Genomic DNA, 24,072 nt, shown 5'->3' with positions numbered 1-24,072 from the left:
TGATCATTGTCTTCCTCATGAGCAGATTTAGATTCCTGTGGACCACAGCCTGACACTGGAGTGCTGAGGAATCCATCGGCTGCTGATGGGAAAGCAAATTCTGGTATAAAAATAAAAAGAGAAAAGAAACAGGGGATAACACTCACAGATCACTCTCTTGCTCCCATGTCTTTATAAGGAAGGAGAGTGGATTTAGGGGGATAGCCCTGGATGGAGAGATGCTGTGATGAGCTAAAGCCACCTTGGACTGGCAGATGGGAAATTAGGAAGATGCTCAAGCAAAACATGGGGGACTTGAATCACACATGGAGTAACAAACACAAACTACCTTGGTATTTGGGGACATCTGGCCTCAAAGCTGATGCAATTCCTAAACTTTTCCATAAGCTTCCTAAAACTTGCAGCGTGAGGCATTTGGCAGGGGAAAGCCAGAGATGGAAAGCAAACCAGAAGGATTTCCATGCTGCCACACGAGCCATGTTGCTTGGCAGGCTGATGGATTGGGGCCGTTCTCTGAAATAAAATGCAAAACAATTAAATGGCACGTGACTGCAGGAGGGGGGTAGGTTTACTTCGCAGGATTTGCATCAACATTTTCTTTGGCTCCCATCCAGGTGGCTCAGCACCCCTTGGAGTCACTTAAACAAACCCGACTTTGAAAGCAAAACTCTGTCAGAAGTTCTGAGTCTCGCCCTGTTCCGAGTTCTCATCGAGGGGTGAATCCCACACGAGGCGGTTGCAAGGGCCACAAATCTCCCCCGAAGGTCTCTGCTTTCCTCACACACCCTGCTCTCCTCACAGGAGTCCTCGTGTGGTTCTGAAGCCTCGTGATGAAGACTCAGCCTCGTACCGCCCAGGAGGAAGGTCCCTGGGCAGGGCTGTAATGCAGAGGTGACACCCAGCTCCACCTCCTGTCCTTTGGGAGGTTCAGAGGAGATGGTCAGAGCAGGGATTTGGGGCAGCACACTCCGGAAGAAGGACTATGGGGGACCTTTCCCTGATGCTGAGCAGTCAATGGATCTGGGGCTTGACTTCAGACTCGTGAGTGACAGGAGTTTTGGTGCACAGATAACAACAACCTGGTGCACATCAAAACCCAGCTCCATCTTTGTTCCAGCAGATACTTGTGATTTATCTATTTGATGGCATGGTTTGCAAGTGCAGAGCGAACTTTTTGTTCCGTAAATTTCAGAGCAAGCTGCTGGCTCACCCTAATAACAACATTTGGGGCCTTTTGATTATTTTATTTAGAGCTATTTTTGCAATTAACCTCATCCCTAAAAGCCTTTCTGTTTTGATGAGGTTATTTTCATATGGTGCAAGTTGAAAGGGGGGGGGTTGAGACAGCTACACACATGTATTATAATCATATTTGAGCCGTTTTTGTGCTTCATCTGTTTAATGTCATCTGCACTGCCAAAGTAGCCAAGCTCCTTCAGGGCAAACAGGGTAATGGGAGCCAGCATTCCTGATTTTCTGTCCCTGGAGCAGCTTGGAGAGCACTGCTGGGGCAGGCTCAGCTCTCCTGTGCTCATCCCTCAGTGACTGGTATTTTTACAACCCCGTGGTAACCTCGTAGTAACCTCGTGGTAACCATTAACCACTGCCAGTTGCTGCGTGTGTAGAGCAGCCTCTGCTTGGAGGGAAGCAAATCAGAGCTGGGTTCTGGATTAAAAATCACAGCTTGGGCTTGTGCAGCACTTTGGGGGAGCTACGAGCCCACGGCCAAGGAAGTTTTATCCAGTAAATAATTGCAGTGAGGAAGGGTTTGAATAGAGGCAGGCCCTTCCTTGGGAGGCAAACACCACCCTCAGGCTGCTGCTGCTCCAAGTGGAGTTTCCAAGCCTGGATCCTTTTCACACATATGTGATCAAGCTGTGGATGGGAGTCAGCCCCAGCCTTCTGGAAAAGATGCATGGAGGGGTGTGTGGAGAGGGAGTTGGCATCACATGCTCTGCTTTAGGCTTTTCCCCTTCTCAGTTAATAAATAAATGTGAAATGGTGCCTCCAGAAGCCCCTACAGCCCAAAGTCACAAGCGGTGGATGAGAAGAGGCTGGAGTTATGGGATGGGTCTGCCCTTGCTGTCCTCCTTCAGGAAGCCAGTCAGAAATTTGCTTCATCCTGAAGCTCCTTGGGGAAAAAAATAATTCTGTAGAGAGAGGGGACAGAATTTAATTTTGCCTCCAGAGCTGTGTGAAGGAGATGTGTTTGTCCCCACAGGCACTGCAAGCTCGTCTCTCATCACCTCCACCTTCCCCCTTTACTGCTAAGGCAGCACTCACAGCTGAGCTGTTGTACTTCAAAACACGTCACCAAAATTCATTTCTCAGGTCCTTCTAATTTTTCTTCATGTTCCCTGAGTACACACAGATATTTAACGACCTAAAACTGCAGTTGAATCAATTACTTTAACGCTGAGGCAAACACAGGTGTTAGCACCCTTCCAGAGCAGCCCTTGGTGCATTTGCTTAATGCTTTTAATTACAGTTGTTAATATGACAGACTGATTAAATGTTTGACAGCTCCTGTTTAGGTTGGGATGTTCTGGTACCCAGAAAATGCTTGGAAGCAGCATCCTGCCCAGGACTCAATGTTACTCACTCAAGCCATATCCTAGGGCATTGCAGATTCAAATGACTTTTTTCTTCTCTTTTCAACGGGGAGTTTTTCCTCCTTCACCTCCCAGTGTGAATGTGGATGTACGAGCAACAAACAGCAATGGGAAAGGAAATGCAGAGAAACCACACAAAGATTTACTGGGGCTTTAGCAAAATATTATCATTCTTAATGTTTGTCGACATGTGGCAATTTTCTTTGAACCGGGGATAGTTCAAATTCCTGCTTGCTTTGAAGACTTCATTTTCTCCCATAAAAATTATGGAGACTGTCTTGGATAATTTTAGGACTTAGGCACACTCTTTGCTGAGCTCAGGCTTGTTTTGCTCTGTGTATATTTTATTTGCCACCTGCCAGCTCGTGTCCACATTCCCCCAAAGTCCTGGGAAGAGGTTCTGGACAAATCCTGGGCAAAACCTTGAGCTCTGACCCACCCCTGGTGCTGGAGGTGCACAGCTCAGATCAGACACAGCTCCTTAAATAACATTTCCAGGGACAGTGAAAGCCCCAGCCCTGCACACAGGGACACCTGTGAGTAACTTTGCACGGGCCACGTGCCAGGTAGATGGCTGTGTGACAAAGTGTCTGTCTGGTGACACAGAACCCCTCCAGGCTCAGCGCATTGACAGGCAAGCAAGGGGTGAACCTAAAGAATCAGAAGCATGGAATCGTTAGGGGTGGAAAACAACTCCCAAAATCATCAAGTCCAACTTCCAACATCTCTGATACTCTGATTAAAGCTGGGCCAGGACTTCAGCCACTCTCTGGTTTGGCCACGGCAGAATGGACAGGAAAGGTTTGGAGGTGACACAAGGAACCGTGTGCACCTCTGGGGATTATTACAAGGTAGAAGATGGGGATGAGGTGAGAAAAATCATGTCAGTGTAAATCACAGCTCTCTGCCCAGGAGGGGAACACACTGAAAAGGACCAGCAGATGAAACCCCAGGCAGACAAAGTCAAAATAAAACCTGTAGACACAGCAGTCATCGTGGAGTGTTTGTGAACGACCCTTGTGCCTGTGCTTGTGTCTGCAGACGGTTAAGTAGAAAGGGATTGTTTTCTTTACTCACACACATTCCCTCGCCCTGAGTTAACTTCCTCGGGCAGAAGAGTGCCCAGAAATAAACTGTCATAACCACCAAACTAAACTGCCAAGGGGTGGTGAAGTGTCCAGCTCCAATGTCTTCAATCAAGGCCGGTTTCCTCCTTTGAAGATACGCTCCTGCCAAGCACAAGTTGTACCTCTGTCAGACGCCAGTTATTGCACTTGATACGGCTCAAATCTAATGGCCCACGAAATAAAGGTCAGCAGAAAAAAAAAAAAAAAAAAAAGATTATTGAGTGGTTTCTTCTGGTCCCGAGTTTATGAGTCTGCAGAAGGTTGGCAACTCGTAGCCACCGTCATGGTGTTTTTTTCATGGTGTCCTTTGATAACGGGATTAGGAAGCACCAATATTAGTTCAAAAAAAGCTGCTGAAAAGTCCCTGACATTTGGTCATTACCAGCCTTCAGTCACTATTGATTGGTGTCTGTGCTGGAGGCAGTAATCCAGCACAGGGAGGGATCCAGGGTGGCAGCAGATAGGTCAGGGATCGATATGGGGCTGACAATGGGATACTGCTCTCTCTGCTGCCCGTGGTGGGACCTACACTTTCTGGGGGTATTTTAACAAACCAGCCCTGATTTATTTTTTGTTTTGTTTTGTTGGTTTTTTTTTTAGCAGACTATCCTGCCAAGCAGTTTGGCAGCATCCTCATTTCTGCAAGCAGAGGAATCACCATTTCTCTTCTCCCAAAGCTGTCGGAAGCAACCTCCCTGCCTGGACTGGAGCTCCCAGAGCATGAATATTTCATGGGACTGGTTTTGGGGAGATTACTTATGGTTGAGTTTTCATGGCCAATAACTAGATTTTTGTGACTATCAGCACTTCTTTGGTAATTTAAAAATTTACTTGAAAGGGAAAAGAAGCAAACTGAGGATGGATGGGTACAACCAAGGTCTTGTGCTCCTACAAATACCACGATAAAAGTGTATTGGTTCATAAGGATACTTTGAAATATTTAGGAGAGCATCAGCAGGAAGTATAAACACATGTATATAAATAAAACTAGCATTTTGTGAAGTATGTGGGAAGGAGAAGGTTTGGGAGTCAGCACATTTTTTACCAACCCCATTAAGCGCACCCAAGGGTGAATTTTTTATTTATTCGGATTTTTCTTTAGAGCTCCCCTCTACAGAGCTTTAGATTTCTGAACATGAAAAAATAACAACAAACTTTACAAACATACAAGTTGTAAACCACCACGCAGTGATGCAAAGAAGGTGCTGAGTCTGCCCAGCCCCTGCATCTGGACACAGCTGAGGAAGGCATGTCCCAAAAAGCTGAGATTTCTCCCCAAAACAGTCAGAGCTGCCTGCACCTGATAACTGGGATGGCTGTAAGCTTTTCCTGCTCTTCCATGAGCCATCCCACCATAACTCTCCCATGGCAGGGAGATGTTTCTTTTCAAGGCCAGCATTCCTATTTAATGGGAAACATCTTCTTCGTGTGGAAATCAGTTTGAAACATCCCTGGGCTTGAGTGGTGCAGAAAGCTTGGACCAAGTATTAGAAGTATGCTCAGTTCCTTGGATCTATCAGCCTTGCCAGAAATAAAACCATTTTGATAAGCTCTCATTTGGAGAAATTTCTCATCTCCCTCTTTGCTCCCCAAACAGAATAATTAATAAAGCAGGAATACAGAAGACTCTACTGGCATCCCAAAGAAACCTCTCCCTTGCTACAAGAGGGTGGATTCTCTCAGTCTCTCCTGGTGGGATTACTCCACTTTCAGAAATCAGCAAACAGCCCCTTATTTTTTCCAGGAACTTGAATCAGATTTGGCCTGAAAGTGCAATCCAGGAATGGGTCACAAAACACAAGGCAAAACCTCTGCAGGCTTTGTCCTAGGGCAGGACAGTCAAATTGGCATTTTTTCCTTCCTCAGCGGTGTGTGGATGGTGCCAGTGGAGCTTCTCCTGCTGGCCAAGGATGAGAAGTGTCACAAAAAGAGCCTGCTTGGCTCCTCCTGCCTTTCCCCAGCAACCAGACAAGACCAAACTACTCTTTTTTCCCCCTCAGTCTCTCATTTCCAGGGTGTTTTGCCTTCTCGTTAACTAGTCAATGGCCTGGCCCAGCCTTGTCCAGGTTTGTCTCCTCTCCTTGCATCCTGTTTGGGATGGAACCCCTGTCTGGGCATCAAGGTCCACGGAGAGCTCACAAAAGTGACCCTGAGATCTTCCTGACTCTCGCTGTGTTTGCTCATTTCCTTCTCAGCTCTCCTTCTATTGCTTTTCAAATTAAGGTGCACAGGAAACCAGAGCAGTTTCTGATCTCTCCTCCACCTAAAAAATTAGAACATCAAAACCAGTTTTACCAGCAATAAACGAAGCTACTTTGAAAAGTGAGGCAAAGGGATCTATCTGGAGTCAGTAAGACATTGTTAGGATCTCTTTGATCGGGAGCCTTAAATGAAAATTATCAAATGGCGCTTTAAAACATACACCCTTTTGTTTGATTAGCCTGCTGCAGATAACCTTTATTAAACCTGATCTAAAATTACAGCCATGCACTGGTGGTTCTTTGATGCCTTGGCTGTTTCATTTCCTGTTTATACTATGATACACGTTGCACTAGGAGATAAAGCACTTCTGAAGGATATTAAGACATGAAAGTCCCTTGGCTATTTGCTGGCACTGTTTTGATGTTTTCTTGCTCTCTAGAAATTAGCATATCCTTTTCAAAGACTGCCTCTGATGAGAGTAATCCTTTGCCATGATGTATTTGCTAAAAGTCATAAATGATAGTATATTGTGTAAAGAAATGACACATAAAAGGGACGATGCTAGATTATTGATAATGAGGCAACTTGTGCAACTCTGCTTTTGGCTTTTATAAAACACATTTTTGACACCATAAATACATTGAGCTTATATTAATGAGGATTTAATACTTCTGAGATTTTAGAAACTTGCTTAGAACAACTTTTCAAAAGAAGGTTTTTTTGGGAAGTTTAATGTTTTCACTAATTTTGATAAGATATTCTGTTAAGCACGTTTTGCTGCCTTCATAATGAGGAATGATGGAAAGGTTTTTAGCATGGCTTAGCCAGAATTAAACTGTGCTGGAATATTTATTTTATTAATTTGTATAGTGTCTCTTGCCATAGAAATGAGGTTGATTAATTATAGGAATTTGCAACAAAACATTACCTTTCGGGAGGGGGAAAAAAAAAAGAACTTATAACACATAAAAGCAAAACATAAGGATCTGATATCTGAAGGTGTAAATAAGTATCGCTCCATTGAAGCTTTGAAGTGACATTGATTTACATCAACAAAAGATCCGTCTCCTGTTGTCACTAACAAATGACCTGAGCATTTTCACAGGAGAGAAAGCCATGCCTGGATGACCTAGAAAATAAGGACCGGGGTGTTGGGATGATAGAGGAGTGAGGAAGAGCAACAAGGGCGTGGGGGTCGTCACCAGCCTCTTTTCAAAAGCACTTTTTGGGGACTTTTCAGAGCGCTTTGCATGACAAGGTCTAAGTTAAACTATAAAATTTCTGTACCTGTATTTTGATGAAAAGCATCATAATATTCCTTTGAGTAAAACACTCTTCCATCCCTCACATGGCACAAGATCTGGGCTCTGATGGAGGTGGCATGTGCCAGGTGTGGAGTGGTGACTTTGCAGAAGTGTGACAAAGATTTACATTTTTCCTTACAGAAGGTGCTTTCTGCAGACAGACACAGAGAGAATAATTTTGTGTTTCCCAAACCGAGGGACCCAAGCTACACACCCGAGGCCAGTGTGTGACACCTGTGGATGAGGATTTCCCTACCTGAATTTGTAAACAGGAATTTGCAGCAACTCTGAATACCTGAACTCACCCTGCCAAAAATCCAGTCCCTTATCTATGCACCTTTCTGTGGAGCCCAGCCCTCACCTCAGATATCCCAGGTTGATAATCCTGCCCTCAGGAACCAAAGATCTCATCTGATAATCACTGAAATCAATGGAACAATTGACTGTGGGTGGCTGCCCCAAGGAGCCCCGAAGGCACAAAGGTCGAAGCTCTGCTGCCACCAGCACCTCCCAGTAGGCACCAGCATGGACCATTTAGAGTTGACTCCAAGCTGACCAAGCACAAAGCACTGCTCCTCTTCTCTGTGCACCTCACCAGCTTGGGGCAAGAGCTGGAGTTTTATGAGTTCAGGTAAACTGGAGCAAAGGAGATGAGAGGAAGGAGCAGTTGGAAAGGCAGAGACAAATTATACCTCCAGTGATGAAAGCCACCTCGACTGCAGCAGGGCTAAGACACTGCCAAGATGATTGCCAGTTAAGCATGTATTAAGCAAATAGCTCTCCTTCCTTCCAGCTAGGCCTCCAGTGGAATTGCCTTCTCCTACAATTTACTGGATTGAAAGTGCATTGAGTGACAAAATTACTTTTCTAACGGCTGAAAAAAAAAAAAAAAAAGGGGGGAAAGAAAAAAAGAGAAAGAAAATCACAAACAGTTGACAATTCAAGAGAAAAAGACTTTTAAAAAATTGATGGTGTTTTTTTCTGTATCCTTGTCAGAAAGGCTTTCAACTTCCCTCTTGGAAAGCAAAGACATGAAGGAGGTGCCGGGAAAAGGATTTCTGCACGGGCACCTGCTGTTATTACTGCAAGCAGTTGACAGGGAGCGGAGGCATTTAGGATTAGTCCCTAAGAAATGGCGATTATCAGGACTTCTTTCTGCAGGACCTTTGCTCATTGGTCTTCATGCCAGCCAGTAACAGGATTTGCACGACTCCAGCCAGCTGCTTGGGGAATGTGTCCCATCCCAGTGCTTTACCATATGCCATGGAGCATTCACGGCAATGAGCATGACTCATGAGATCAGCTCACGCCTCTATAAGGTTTTCCGCAAATTTGGGGATGATTTAACTAAAATACGTGCAAGGCTCACGCTGAGCTCATATTCTAACCCAAATAAAAAGGAGCGGAGAAAAGGCAACGAGCAGAAATCGCGTGGTGTCCTCAAAGCCAAAGGGCTTGGTCTTTCTTGGAGGTGCTTGACATCGCCCTGCTGCTGTCCTTGGGACCATCCATAGGTCTCCAGGGGTGCAAGGCAGAGGAATCCATCCCTGCCCGGCTCAAGGGGCCCAAGAGGCAGCTGTAATCCAGGCCAGACACTCCCTGCAATAGCGGCTCCTTCCAAGAGCCTTGGCCAAGGGTTCCTCCTGCCAGCATGTCACAAGACCAGTGAGTCACGGGAGGATCACAAAGTGTTGTTCTCATAATGGAGCTTAATAACTGCCAGTGTCAAGGTGAAAACACCTGTAAATGAGGCGGTTCAGAGTTTTGCAGCCTGGCAGTGGCACTGCTCCGGGTGGCTGGGCTCTGCTCTTTCTCCATCTGTGCTCTGTCTTGCTTTCAGAGCAGCTTTTTGGTCTGTCATTGCATTGACGGGTTGTCTGCAGAGCAGTGCTGATAACGAGTGAGATAAGCAGCTCCTTCCTCTCCTCAGAGTGCAGCTTGACCCATGGGTGACCACCGGTGGGGACAGTGAGGAAGGCCACCTTTGCTGCCAGGCCACCTGCAGCGAGCCCGCTGTAAACCAGGGCAATGTGTCCTTGGGATCCACCTGGAGCTCCAGAGCTGGACCACAGCTGGCACTTCTGAACAGACCGTCATGTTCAGCCCTGGCGGATGGGCAGGGAGCCCTCGGTGAGCCCTGGTGTGCCGTGTTTGGCGGGGTGAGGAAGAGGATGTCACCCACCGATGGTCCCCTCTTAGCCTGACAGTGGTGGTGATTCTAAAATGTCACCTCCTGCTTTCCACCGGTGGCCTCAGTGACCGTGGGCTTTTCCTGATCTCCAGCGATTCTTTAGCTGCTCTCCCAGACTGCTGTGTGCACTCCAGATCCCGTGAGGGATATCCTCTGCCCCTCTGTGTTTTACACAGCTTAACTCCTCCTTCCATCAGCACATCCCTCTGTCCTCCCCATCCTTCCACTTTACAGCTTCAGGGAGACTCCCCAGGACTTTCCTGACATCCAGGTGACATACCCAGGTGCTGCCACATTCACCTGGAGCCTTCCAGCCAGGCAGGATGTCCATGAGCAGCAAAAAGGCATCACCAGACAACCGTGGCTAAAACTGCCTGCTCCTGCACCTGGGTGAAGACATCTCCTCATTTTCCTGCCCGTTTCTTGGAGCTGAGCCTGCCCTTCACTTCTCTCTGGCATGTTCAGGTTTGGGTCCCAAGCATCCAGACACTACCCAGGAGATTCGGTGCAAAAGGTGACCTTTCCCTTTGGAGTTCCTCTGGAAACCCACCCAGCGCACACCTCTGCCTTTGTTTGTCTCCTGAGCATCGTTAGGGTTTGATAATGATCTCAGAGGTGCTAAGCTGATAATCACCTATCTCAGCTACTCCCAACACTTTGTCAGGCAGCGGGTAATGAAAACACCAAGTGTAAAGATATCCCCTTCCCAAGGTAATGGAAAACCTGCGTGGAGATTGACATTAGAAACAAGATAGGCGGAGGGAGAAGCCAAGTCAAAAGGAGGAACATCTGGTTCCGTTTTTCTTTGTGAAATTATCTCACACTGACCAAGCAGTACCTTCTCTGAAGTATATAAACACTGAAGACACACACACATGGTTGTTATCAAATGGTATTGTGCAAAATTAAATTGGCTACTTTATGGTGAAATGGAGAAGGAAAGCAGGCATTTCAAACACATGCGTGTCTCTCAGCGAGGTCTGGAAGCGATCACCATGCAAGGATGGCTACTTTAAAATATCTACAAATAGTTAAGGCCATTCTGCGAGATGAATAAGCTGGGGCTGAATTTAATAAAGTTATCAAGGCCATAATAACACAGGGGCCAGTGCCTGAAACTAATAAGTGGTTTGGTGAGCATGAGATAGTTCATATGTGCAAAGCATTCCTCCAGCGCTGACTTGCAGAGGTAAAACACCAGGCCAAATTCCTCTAACCTCGCCCAGATGTGCTGAACGTCTGCCCTTTGGCCAGCTGGGCTGGAGGGGACACTCAGCACGTTTTTGGGACAGTCACAAGCCCTTTGCTGAGCAGAGCTGGTGGGTGCCCGCCCTCAGCACATGTGCTCCCCCATGCCAGGCAGTAGCACTTTTGTGGTTTAAGGAGAGAATTAAAAAAAAAAACCCTTCCACCAGAAACAATCTGTTAGGGCAAATTTTTATCTGATGTTTTTCATCAGTAGCTTCAGGGCAGGTTCCTTAGGGATCCAGACTGGGTGATCCATCTGAATGCCCGTTCTTTCATCAATATCTTCTAATTAATATCCTCTAGTTTCCAATCCCATGTTTCAACTATCCACAGCAAGGGGACCTCACTGGTCCCTGGAGCTGGGAGGGACATGGGGACACATCTGAACGCTGGGTGTGGAGAAATGTTCTCCTTTGTGTTCTCCAAAAATTATAATTTCCATTCACGGAAAATTCCACATCTCTGATTTTATTTTTACTTTTTTTTTTTTTTTTTTTTTTTTTTTCTGACTCAGAGGAATATTTGAGATATGAGAAATTTTCTCTGGATGAGAAATTCCTGTTGCTGTCCATGTTGGGAGAAAAGTGTTCAGTTTTTCCATCAGACAGGTGGTAGAATAGGAGAGAGGGTTTGATTTTCCTGGAGAGTGGAGTTCACCAAACCACACAGTGACTATGACTCTTCAGTTTAGATAAACTCACCTTTCCCACAGAGCTGGAAACCTGGGCAAAGGCTGAAGTAAGAACCCTACTTATTTAATTTTTTTTTTTTAATTTTTGATTTCAGTTTCAGAAGCAGAGACCCAGGAGCAGTGTTGGGGCTGTGCTTCAGGGAATGCAATTCTCATTCCTTTGAAAATTCTTGTTCTGTTGGTTGAGAATTTTGTTCAGCATTCCCCTTCCCAGCCAGCATCGTGGGGCTGAACTTTCCCAAGGAGCTGATTGTGTGGAAAGAAGAAAAAAGAAGGGCAGATTTCATCTAGCTTGGATTTACCTAGGGAAAGATCTTCTTCCAGAGATCCTAATCTGAAACCGCTTCTTCCCTGTGGAAGTTTACAACCTCTGAAATACATCCACAGGGATGGACTCTGGATCTGGGAGCACCAATGGGGCTGCCCACAGGCTCTGGGGAGAGATGGATTGGCATTTTGGCTCAGGAGATTAAGAACCAACTCTATTCCAGCCATGGCTGTGCCTCAGCACCGTGGAAACCACAGAATTTATGTAAAAAGCAGTTGGGCAGAATTTACTCATCTATCACCAATTTTTCCACAGTAGAGGAGTTCAGCCGAGCTTCTGGACATCTCCCAGGGCTGGTTGTGTTATGATTAATTTTAAAACTCCCCACTACAGCCCTCTGGAAAGGTAGGAGAGGTGGCTGCAGCTACATCCTTTGAAGGCGAGGGTTGCTGAGGAAGCTTTCAAAGTGCCTTGAGAAACATAACTCTGAGCCCCAAGTTTCAATGGAAATGCAGTGAAGAAAACCTCAAAAAGCAAACTACAAGCTCCTCTCCCAGATTTCCTTTTCCTTTCATGGCGCAAATTAGAGAATACAAACTTAGTGGAATTGCAAGCATCTAAGAATAGCTTTGATTTTCCTAAACATTTACAATTCTGTTTTATGTACATCGTCAGAAAAAGAGCAAGGAAATACAAAATGTAAATCTTTAAATGAACCTGAATACCAAGGAGACTTTACATATCTGCTTGGAACAAATGGGATGTTGCAGCTAAATATCAAACAGGGGAATCAGAGAGTTTCAATAGCCGTGGATGTGTGGAGTATAATCAGACATGGGATGGGTTCTTCTCTCCCTCCCTCTCTGCCTTGTAGGTTAAGAAAATTGTTGCAGCTTGCTACAGATTTTGCTGCCTGTTTGGTTTCACAGCTCCCAGAGCCAGAATCCCATCTCCATTTCAGAGAGCAGCAACTCCATGCTAAGCTGGATGTCAAAATCCTGCTGGAAAGGGGCTGGGAAGGTGCTCCATGGATACTGCCCCCATTAAATGAGCACCACGCGAGGTCTAATGAACCCAGCAGCTGTGGATCTGAAACACCTCCAGGCGTGGAAGATTTTCAGGAATTCCAGAGAGCCTGTTGGGTACCTTTGATAAAAAGTCACCTTTACAGCAGCGATATTGTTCTTGGTTGTACCGCTGTGCTGACAGAAAAGTTGAATTTGGGGGAAGATGTCAGCCCTTTCCTCAGCAGGACAGCCCTGATAGAGCAGAAAGCATTAAGAAAGCAATTTAAAAAACATAATGCTCAGGAAACACATAATTTTACCACCAGCTGGGTGTTAAATTAATTGTGTGCAACTCAAATGCAGCACGAGATGGAAAAGTCAGGCTTAAAATGTGTGTCCTTCCCTAAGAGCAATTTTGTGTCTTGGTTGAAAACAAGGGGTGAAGCCCAAGGAAAGCATCAGGTGATCAGTGAGTGATATCCTGATGGATTAGCCCAGCAAATGCTTCCTGGAAATGCTCAGGGGTCAGGAGTGGGTTATAGCTCTCTCCAGCACTGAGTTCTGAGCACCCTCGGTGTGCGTGGAGAGGATTTTTGGGATCAGGAAAAGAGGCTGCCTATGGATGGGCAGAGCCATGACTCACTTGTCCCTGCAGGCTGAGGGAACTGGCATTAGGGAAATCTCAGAGGCTGCAAAGTGTTACAGCTCCCATCTCCTCACTAGGTAAACTGAGGTCAGGGATGCTTTTTGACTTGCCCAAGGTCATGCACAAATTAGTGGCAGAGCCAGAAACAAGACCTAAAAGACCCTGTTTCCTTTCATTGCCGCAGTGTTTTCCATTGCAGATGCAGAAATGTTGTTCAAAAAGAACCCATTACCCGTCTGCAGGGCTCAGATCAACCTCAAGGGAGATCAAATAGCCCCGTGGTGAAAAGGCATCCCAGAACAGCTGCCTGCTGCTCTCTGGTTTTTAGGCTGAGGTTCCCTCAGTAGCATCGTTTCTGGTTCCCACTGAACGCTTAATTCAGATTGATGGAGCCATTCTGCAAAGCAAGAAACTTTCACTTGCTGATATGCAACTTCTCTACTTGTTCAAAACAACCAGAAATGTTATTTATACCAAATTTACAGCTCAAAGCTATCAGCTGCTAAAGCCCCTCCCTGCCTGCTCCTTCCATCCTTTTTTTTTTTTTTTTTTTTTTTTTTTTTTTTTTTTTTTTTTTTTTTTCTTTTTTCTATTTTTTTTTTTCTGGTCAGGCTCTTGTTTTGGAAATACCCCAGATTGTAATAATTTTACTTGTACTGCATTACTTGGCTTTGTTCATCTACTGATGAAGTGCCAGCTCTGAAGTACTGCCAGATGAGAGTAGGCATCTTGCAGCACAGAAGGGAACTTTCCTGGGATTATTTGCTGGTTGAGTCACCCTGCAAGGGCTCTGAACACGCAGCAGGACTCTGCCCACACGGGGTTAAGGTGGGAAGGTGCACAGAAAGTCTCGGGCACTGCACCCATCAAAGCCCAGGGAAGGGGCTGCAGCTTCAGCTTAACCAGCTCTGGCCAAGTGCATGAGAAAAGGAGCAGCAACAAAATTTTAGGGGTGATTCAGGTTTCCCAAGGAAGGAAAATGCTTCATCCATGGTGTGAAGCAGCAATGGGAACGGGGGAAATGCAGAAATCCAGCTGTGGTCCCACTCCAGACTCACCTCACAGCTGCTTTGAACTCCAAACCAGGGTTAGTTCAGTTCTCAGGCCCAGATTCACTACAAAGATCTGAGTCTTGATGAACGTTTTAACTAACTTGGCCCAAACCTCCGGTTCCTAACAGAACACAAATCCAGGCCCTTTGATGTGGTCTGAGGTTTTGTAAAGAAAGGTTCAGCTGGCTCTCGGGTTGATTTTGGGTTTGGCTGCTCCTCCTGGGTCACTCCAGCCTGCGAGGGCTGCTGTGGGCTGGCCCAGGGCTGCTGTCACTGTCACAGCTGGGGACACACCAGCTCTTGCCACTGCCAGTTGTAGAGAAGCAAAAAAATAGCTGGAAAGGATGCCATTAACCCTTTGCAGGCTGCGCCGTCATCTGCCGCCTGGAATTCCATCCCGTGATGGCTCTCTACAAAGGACCCACCCTCTGCAACAACCAAAGTTAAACAAGCAGATCATCTTACGTGCTTTTCTTGGGTTTGAGTGATTTTAACAGCCTAACTTGCCTCTTGGTAATATCTGCTGAACTATTACTGCAAAAATCTGAACGCCGCCGTTTTTTTCTGTCATTATCCTGCCTTGCACGGATTTCAGGGTGTAGGTGCACTGTCTTAGCCAAGAAGAAGGATTTTTTTTTTTTTTTAATTTCTTTTTTTTCCCTGGGAAAATGTGATGGACAGCAAGTGAAAGTGAGCTCCTGGGGAGTGAAGTCCTTTGGGTACTTGTGGATGTCACTGCAGTGGCACCCCAGCTCACTGACCAGTAACTAGCTTGGTTGAAGTCTGGCTCAGCAGATCCAACTACAAAGACTTGCAGTTTTGAAGGACTCCTTTCTTGCAAGAATATATAAGAATCTTTTCTAAGAGCAACTGCTTAAGTCCCTCCTGTGATCTCCCACAGTAGACCTAAAAAGTAGATTAAGAAAAGTAATAAGCTAAAGGAAAAAAACCAGTGCTTTGCTCATTTATTTTATATATTAAGGGGAACACTGACCTTCGAGATCTCTTTTTTCCCTAGAATTCATGGTGATGAATAGAATGTATTCTGACTTTAAATGAAACAGAGTGCTTTGAAAAGACAGAAAATTAGCAACATATGGGCCAAAGGACCCAAAGAGATGAGAAAAAAGGAGGGGGAAGAAAATGAAGGGAAGTTTCAGATGTCGCTGTGATCCTGCAGCAGAATATTTTAATGTTTGTGCTATGAGGGGAGGTCAGGCCCCCTTTGGACATCCCCTGGTGTCGTGATGAGGCCTTTCTGTGTGCAAGGCAAATAGAAATTACACTTAACCCACCACAAATTCTCCTTTAGACTGAAGCAGAGGATGCCACAGAGGAAAAGGACAGCAGGGTCTTACAGACAAGGGGATTTTTCCCTTCCTTATCCCCTCTCTGCTGTCACCCAGACATGGCTGATCATGTGTGACACAAGATCCTCTTCCAGATTCCCCAAAAACCTTGGAGTCTCTGGATTTTGGTCTCTGGTTCTTACCCCCAGGCTCAGTTCTGCTCTGCCCAGAGGAAGACTTGGGCATGAGACAGAACAGTGGATGTCCCTGGGTGTCCCTGGGCATCTCTGGATGTCCCTGGGTGTCCCTGGATGTCCCTGGGTGTCCCTGGATGTCCCTGGGTGTCCCTGGACATCTTCACACTGCAGAACAGCCACCAGCAGCTTCCCCACAGGAAGCTATACTGGTCATGCTCCAAAAGGACACCAGTCCTAGCAGCTGGCCACCAGAACTGCCCACAATCCCATTTTCCACTGCCCCTTTTTCCATAGCCCAGCACTTCCTCAAGGGTTTCCCCCATCCACAACACCCCTGCAACTTGCACCAGACACAGGCCCTGCTTTGAACTCACCACTGACACAAGCATTTGTTTATTTTTATTCAATGAAGTCAATAAAAAAAACTCACATTGCCAATTACTTTCATATTATAACTTCTCCTTAACTTGCTCTTTTTTTTTTTTTTTTTTTTTTTTTTTTTTTTTTTTTTTTGAGGCAGAATTTCTATGTTTTTCTCAGAAGTATATTTGAAATATTCCATTTCTACAGGAGGAGGCAGCACACCGTGTAAGGGGTGGTTGGTTAAAAATAGCTTATGACCCAATCAAATGCTAATTACCTGAGCCTTTTGGATGGCTGGGAATCTTCATCAAATCAGGAATTAGCTAAAGCAGGAGCTGCAGTATCAAACTCTTTGCAATTAACTTTGCCTAATCACTTAAGTGTCTTATTAATTGAGTCAATATTCTTAATTAAATTTTAAAAAAACCCTCCCATTTTAATTAAGATTTGATTCAAGCCAACCAGAGCAAGGGAACTTGGAGTGAAGGCTCCCAGCTTCACCCCTGATGCTGCCACAGCACATGTGCTTGGAGAGGCCACGTGCTGACAGGAAATCTCTCCAGAGGAAGGGAATTAGTGCAGAAAAATCCAACCTGGCTGTTCCTGTCACTGCCCTGGTGACACTGGCAAGGGCCACATTTATACATTATGCAGACAGCTATGAGAGACTGAATGCTATTTCTTTTTCCCCAAGTGAAACCAAATCTGGGGAGAATTAACATTCTCTCCTATGAGTACATTTAGTCCAGATCCAAGTCTGCTTATTTTTTCCATTCTGTCTCTGTCATTTTAGCTCGTTCTTCTCTCAGCTGAGAATAAAAAATAAAAAAAATAAAAAAAAAAATAAAAAAAAGGAGGGGAAATGTGCTCTGCTGTTGCACAAGCATGAAACTGTTCTGTGCTCCCCAAAACACCCCAAAGTCCAGGTTACCCCTTCACATCCAGTAATATAGATGTGTGTGTATATATGTATCTCCACACAACACTTAGGTACCTGCACAGACCTGCCATCATTTTGCTTCCCCCTCTATTTTGGAGCATCTGGTTAAAAATTACTAAATGACTTTGGGCTTTGCTTCTCCTCTTGGCCATTGTGAAGCTTTGCTTTTTGCACAGGATGCACAAATATTTCTATAAAAGTTTTTTTTGTTTTTTTTTTTTTTTTTTTCTTTTGCAAATGCTGCTGCTTCCTTCCAGAGCTGCATGTGCTTAAATCGGCAGAGTGTTAAAGCAGTGCAGTAAATAGGAAGCTTGTGAGTGAAATGCTTGATCCAAGAGCCCTTGCAGTAATAGCATAAACCCCTTTTTGGCATTAACTGTGGCCCACTTTTGGGGAAGGACAGGAGAGAAATTAAGCCCCTCTGGGCTTTGGCTTCTGTGCCAGGCCTGCCTGTTAAGGTCCTGCTTTGTGTGAGGTTGTTAATGGCTCGTGGATTATGGAAATCCTTTAGCAAATGGGCTCTCTGAGCAGGTCTTGGGTGTTTTTCAAAGAGGAAGTCAAAGTCCTGGGATGGGGTTGGAAATTACAGATGCCAGGTCCAGCCCAGCACAAGTTCCTCCAGATGCTGGTGGGACAAATCATGGTTTGATTATTACTGGCTCTTACAGAACTAAAAGTTGCCTCTCCGTGTTTCATCTGGTCCAAGTGATCACCAGCTCCACCTGCCTCCTGCAGTGGGAAAAGGAAACTCCCCTGGGTGTCCATGCCTGGGATAAAACAAGTGAGGGAAACAGCACCCTGAGGTCACATTTTATCCTCAGACCATCCAGATGGAAGACTCCTGGTGCCAGCTGGTTTCAGCAGGGAGCCTGGGGACACGAAGCCATAAACCTGACCACAAAATGACATCCTGAGCCCTGTGACTCGGCCTGTCTGAGCAATGGCAGCCCCTGGGCCACTCCTGGGGTGCTGTTGGACAATTTATTTGCAGATGGGCTCTTCCCACATCCCTCACACAGATCTGCAGGTGAACAGAGAAGAGACTTTAAAGCTCATCCCGTTCCATCCCTCTGCCTTGGGACACCTTCTACTATCCCAGGGTGCTGCAAGCCCCATCCAGCCTGGCCTTGGACACTGTCAGTGATGTGTCACCTTCCCTGGGCATGATTTTCCTCTCAGGGTCACTCACGGAACCCGAGCACTGGTATTTGTGCTCTTCCTGCTCTCCACCAGTTTCTTCTCTGCATGGCCTGGTGGCTCAGGAGGGCTTTGGGACCCACTGTGCCCAAGCCCAATGGTGTCCCCACATGGCTGAGGCTCCTGTGGGACAAATATCCACAGCCAACCCTCATCCTCATCTTCATCCCCCCACCAAGCAATTCCAGGAGCAGTAGACACCAACCCCAGCTGGCCTGAGATGTGGTCATGAGGTGGGAAGTCCACCAGGAGCTTTTGTCCACCTTTCCAACCCTCTCCAGCCTCTCCACACATGGAACACGGAGCCCTAAGGGCCAAGCCCTCAGGTAATGACTTTTAGGGTCAGACAAACTCTGCCCTTTGCCCCCCCTTTGCACCATGAGGACCCCCCAGCCGAGAGCAGGACCCCAGCCAGAATCTCCCCGCCGTGGATTCGGAGTGACATCACGACTTTGTCTGGGTTTTTTTGGTTTTGTGGTGGTTTTTTTATTTTTTTTTCTTTTATTTCTTTTTTCCCCAAATGGATCTTTCACAACTCACCTCTTGTGGTTCCTTGCACTGATGTTGCTGGAAGAGATAAGGCTGGGTTTTGGCCAGCCTCCAGCTCAACTGTTGACGGAGCCGTGCAGTTCAGCGCCGAGCTGCAGGACTCTTCCTCCAGAATAAAGGCCCCTTTTCAGTTTATAGACACAAATACATGAATAAAAGCATATTTCATGTGTGATGTCCAAGTGTATCAATCAGATAACTGGAACTGGTGTGCGTGTGGAGAAGTTTCTGACGTAATACAACTTGTACAAAGAAGAAAGGCGCTTTCATTAATCTGCTGCTAGGAATGTCACTTGTGCACCAACAAGTGATTCAGTAAGAGCTTGGAAAAACAAATGAAGCCATCGCTTTCAAATATGCAGGAGCCTCCCAGATTACAAGAGTGAGTGAGTGTACAGGATCCACAGCAAGGAAGAGACTCCCAGTTGCCAGAAAGGTCCAGAAAAATAACTGGAAAACGCAGGGCAGGTATGCATAAATTATGCTGGTGTGTCCAACAGAAAACAAATCAGTTCACACTGTTGTCTGATTTTTCGGGAAAGGAGGAAATCACCACAAAAAATAAGATCCTGAGGAACAGAGTTTGCAAAAATCCTCACGCAAGTTGCCTTTGTAGTGTGAGTACAGACAGGACTTGCTGACTCCTGCCAAGATTAAGAGTCTGCTGCATTCAGATCCCGTGTCCTGTTGAGATTTACAGCTTGTCTGTAACATGAGGACAGAGTCTTCCATCATGTTCCTGTGGCCCCAAGAATGCACAGCATTCAAAACTCATTGGGATCACACAGATACAAGTGGTGGATCCACACTGCAAAATCCAGCTCTGGATATGGGTTTAAATGATTTGAAGAATGGCAAATTTGGATTTACTAGAAAGCACTGCATTAAAATAAAATGGAAGGGTTTATTTGAATCAAAGAAAGGAAATTAAATTTAGGTGGAAATTCCCCCATCAAAAATTCCCACACTGTGTTTCAGTGTTTTGGCACCTACAGATAGGTACACACTGTTCTGTCCTTGGACATCTCCACTGTATCTTAAATTACTTTTGTGTAGGTGCAAGGTGACATTTAATAATATTATTTAATCTCAAGTGTGAAACCATTTATTTTCTCTGAAAATGAAAGATTTCCTATCTTTTTTTTTATTCCTCACAGATATTTATAAGGTGTCTGTCACACAGGTATCCAAGTGCCAGGTTTTTTTCTTGCAAAGAAAAATTAAGTTCTTTGATTATTTTTTAAAGGTAATTTCATACCAAGAAAATGAAACTTTCATTTAAGAGGAATTAAAAGAATAGCTGTAAAAAAGGAGGAAACATCTCTCCAGGGATAATAAGAAAACTGTATCTGCTTTACACTGTTATGGCCCATTCTCATAGCTCCCCAAATGTGATCTTGCACCATTGATAATCCATGGAATATTTGCTGGAGCTCCACAGAGATCTTGGCTCTGTTCCTCATTTTCAGCTCCTGAAATATATATGTAGAGACAGCTTAAAAATGCACATTATTCTTTCCTAATGCAGCTTTCCACTCCACTGCTTTTGACAGAAGGAAGTCTGTCGGTCCTAGCGGGGCAGGAATGCAGTCAGTACTGCTGCAGGAAAGGAAGGAAGGGGCAGGGAAATTTGAAATTCAAGAGATAACTGGGAGCAATGGAGCTTTCCCCCAGGACAGGTTGCTGTCCATACAGAAGAATGGGGCTGTCCATTGTTGGGGTCTGGTGGCACCATCTCATCACCAGTGATGAGAGAAGGGGACACATCCAAGGTGACCTCAGCCAGGTGTCCCACTGAATAGTGGCATTTCCCCACAAAATGCAGAAGAAACTCTTGAGTGCCTCTCCTTGCAGGGCAGGTGCAGAAAACGGGGCTCCAGCCACCCCAAACCATCCTGGGGGCTCTTAGTGCTCGATCCCACTCCAGGGAGGTGTGACAAGGAACAAGATAAAGGAGCGCCAAAGGAAGCCAGTCAGCAAAGGGTTAATCCCCCAAAGACCAGCACAAGAGATAACAGCACCCTCCTAATGACAGTGCTGGGATGGCAACTGATAACAGTGACACGGGCCACCCAAAAAATGTGTCAAACGTGTGCTTTGGGGTAAAAGAATTGATTTTAGCGGCTGCGCCTCACACGTGGATAATGTTTTGGTGACTTTGCTGCCGTAGAGGAGGGAGCAGAGGAGAGTGGAGCTGGCAGCTTTAGGGCAGCCTTTCTGTCCCCAGGGAGGATGGGAATCTCAGTCTCCCAAGGGGATGGATGGAGCAGCAGCTCCGGAGCCCCCCAGCCTCAACTCTTCCTCAGCCTCAACTCTTCCTCAGATTCTGGTTCAATCCCACCGCAGAGAATTCTGTTTCCAGCCCAATCCTCCTCTATAAAGGTTTAGCTCAAACCACGTGGGGTGTTGATGAACGTCCCAAAGTCACTTGGGGCATCTCCACTGAGGAGGGGACGTTTTCCAGCTGCTGCTGTGGGTTTGCACAGGTTGAGTGTGAGCACACAGTGAGTGCCCAAAGAGCAGCTCAGCATTCCCACAGATTTATCCTGCCCCATCCATGGAGCAGAGACATCCAAAAAAGCTCTGCCCATTCCAAAGGGAAAGGTTAACAATTATGCCCAGCTAATTATATCCCAATAAAATCACCAGCCTCATTTTTCTGTCCCGGTTCCTATTTTCATAGCTAACTTCTGTTTACTCAAAGTAAACACCCTCAAATTGTGATTATAACGCTTTCTTAAAAATACAAGATACCCTCAACTTTATTTCCAGGGATACATGTTCATTAGAGATAAGGTGATTTAAAAATAAAAGTAATTTTATACTGTTAATTGTAAGCAGAAAACAATAAGCTCCCCATGAAAATGCACAAATAAACCAGCACACAGGCCTCGAATGCTAGAAGTTCAGTAATTGCTTTTCTGATAAAATGTTTTCAACTTCTTAATATTATTTTTATAGCTAGAAATCTCGCTTTCAGACAATAGGCTAGGAGCTGGCATTCCCCACATGTTTTAGACAAATAATGCATTTCCAATCGAAAGCAATAGAAGAATTGCTCCTGCCTTGTGGATATTATATTTTTTAATCCACCAATAAGTTCGGTTTGTCTTTCTTTTTTTTTTTTTTTTTTTTTTTTTTTAGTTCTACAGAAAGTAATTCCAAACTGTAAGCCACAACTGACCTAACTACTTATTAAAAATGCTAATATGCTTTTGTGCTTTGATGTCTGGTGAACAATAAAAGGGAGAGAGTTACTCTGGGACACTGTAATCCTTTATTTGTCACTAAGTTATGACACCCAGCAGAGCTGTGTGACAGTCCAAATCAATCATCCCCCGTGCACTGCAGGCCTTCTCTGCCTCCTGCAGAGCCTATGCAGTTTAATTAGCTTTTTTTCACACTAGCATAATGTACATCTGCAGCTTCAGCAAGAAAAAGAAATGGAGGATAGTTCACTGGGATACGGTGCCTTAAAAAAAGTTCATATAAAAAAAAAAAAGTCTGAAAGAAGAAACATCACAATCCTTTGTAGTTTACTTCAGAGGAGTTTGCGGTAGAAATCTACAGGACTGGGTACTCTATATTGTTAAATGTAGATTTTTTTTTTTAAACCTAATAAAGGGCTTTTCAGCTAAAATCTCAGATGGCATTTAAAGCCTTGTTCTTTTCTAATGGTCTATATCTTTTATACCTTCTTCTCGCGGTTGATCATGCAGCAGCTCATTATCTGCTGCTCTCCCCCTCCCCACGGTGGGCTGGCACAATGGAGCCTTCAATCTGATATTTGCTGGTTAGAACTCGCTCTGCCCCATCCCTGGCTGGAGGAGGCAAAGCCTTGCTCCCTCCCACCAGCACTGGCCCCACGGCCAAAGCCCACTGCAAGTCCTGGATCCACAGGAAATAAGAATTCCCTACAACCAGCCAAGAGGGGCAGGAGGGGCAGCCTGGCATCCCCTCAGCCACCCTGCCCGAGAGCCAGCCACGTCAGGGGAGAGAAAACCTTCAGACAAATGGGATTCCGTCATCCCAGGGAAATATTTCTGGCCTTATTTGGCTCGTGGTCAGACCCGATGACACATTCAGAATCAAACGAAACCGACTCAGGCGCTGCCTCGCTGCGGAAGGGGCAATATCCTTCTCCAGCCATTCCAGCTGAGCAGATAGAACTTGTTAAATGATGGTGTGAGTTCTGCTTGGCTTTTATTTGTCGGTTGTGTTTTTTTTTTGTCTTTTATTTGTCTTTTCCCCTCTCCGTGCACGCCGAGGAAGTTTAAACCCTTCCTCGCACCGCTGCTCCGAGCGCGGCCACAAAGGAGTCACCTGCAGGACGCAGCAGTTGCTTTATTCAAATGCTAGATTACATTACCAGAGGCTTGTCACTCCTAATAACCTCCCAACAGAGAAATGCATCTGAGGAGGCGACGGGGTTGGGTTCAAACGGGGGAGCTCCACAAGAGCCAGCGCTTCCCTCTCCGAGGAGCTGGGTCGCGGTGGGAGCGCCGCACAAAGGCTGTGGCTGAGGTCCAGTGGGTCACCCTTGGTGGAGACCATCACAAAGGCTGGGGAGGACAGTCAAAGACGTTTATCAGCCTCTTGATTTTGAAGCAGAACTCTGCCTTCAAATAGCAGCAATTTGCTTAAGATCTGCTCGGGCTGCTGATGTTCCCCTCCAGCGCCTTCGCCGGCGAAATGCAGACGTGATGCACCAGTTCTGGGCTCTAATGAAAGAACAAGAGCACTGGCCAGACCTTCTGTCAAAGACCCTTTCAGAGCTGTACCTGAAACTGTCTTTTAAACAGCACCTCTCTAATCCTTCAGTGCAAAAAATACTTTATCCTCTTGTGGGAATTATACATATTTCCCAGTTCAAAGAGGTATAAAATATAAATGTACTTCTGTACAATTCAGCATTAAGAAGAGTAAATAGTGTACAGTGCCTTTTCATCTTTAGATTTCAAGTTGCTTAAGCATTTAGAGACTACAGTTGGCATTTCTTGCTGTGCTGCTTCTTGGTCTAATGCTATTATTGAAAATACTTTTATCCTGGGCCTTGGTTGGAGTAATTCCTTTGAAAAATCTTATTCCACACTTACGCCAGCAATTCTTCACTGTTTCCCCCTTCTAAAACAGATAATTCATTAAGACCAGAATATGCAGCTCTAACATATTTCCAGTTTAATGTTTAA

This window comes from Sylvia atricapilla, chromosome 18 (genome assembly GCF_009819655.1).
Source record: "Sylvia atricapilla isolate bSylAtr1 chromosome 18, bSylAtr1.pri, whole genome shotgun sequence".
Taxonomy (NCBI): Eukaryota; Metazoa; Chordata; class Aves; order Passeriformes; family Sylviidae; genus Sylvia; species Sylvia atricapilla.
This window is presented reverse-complemented; position numbering follows the sequence as displayed.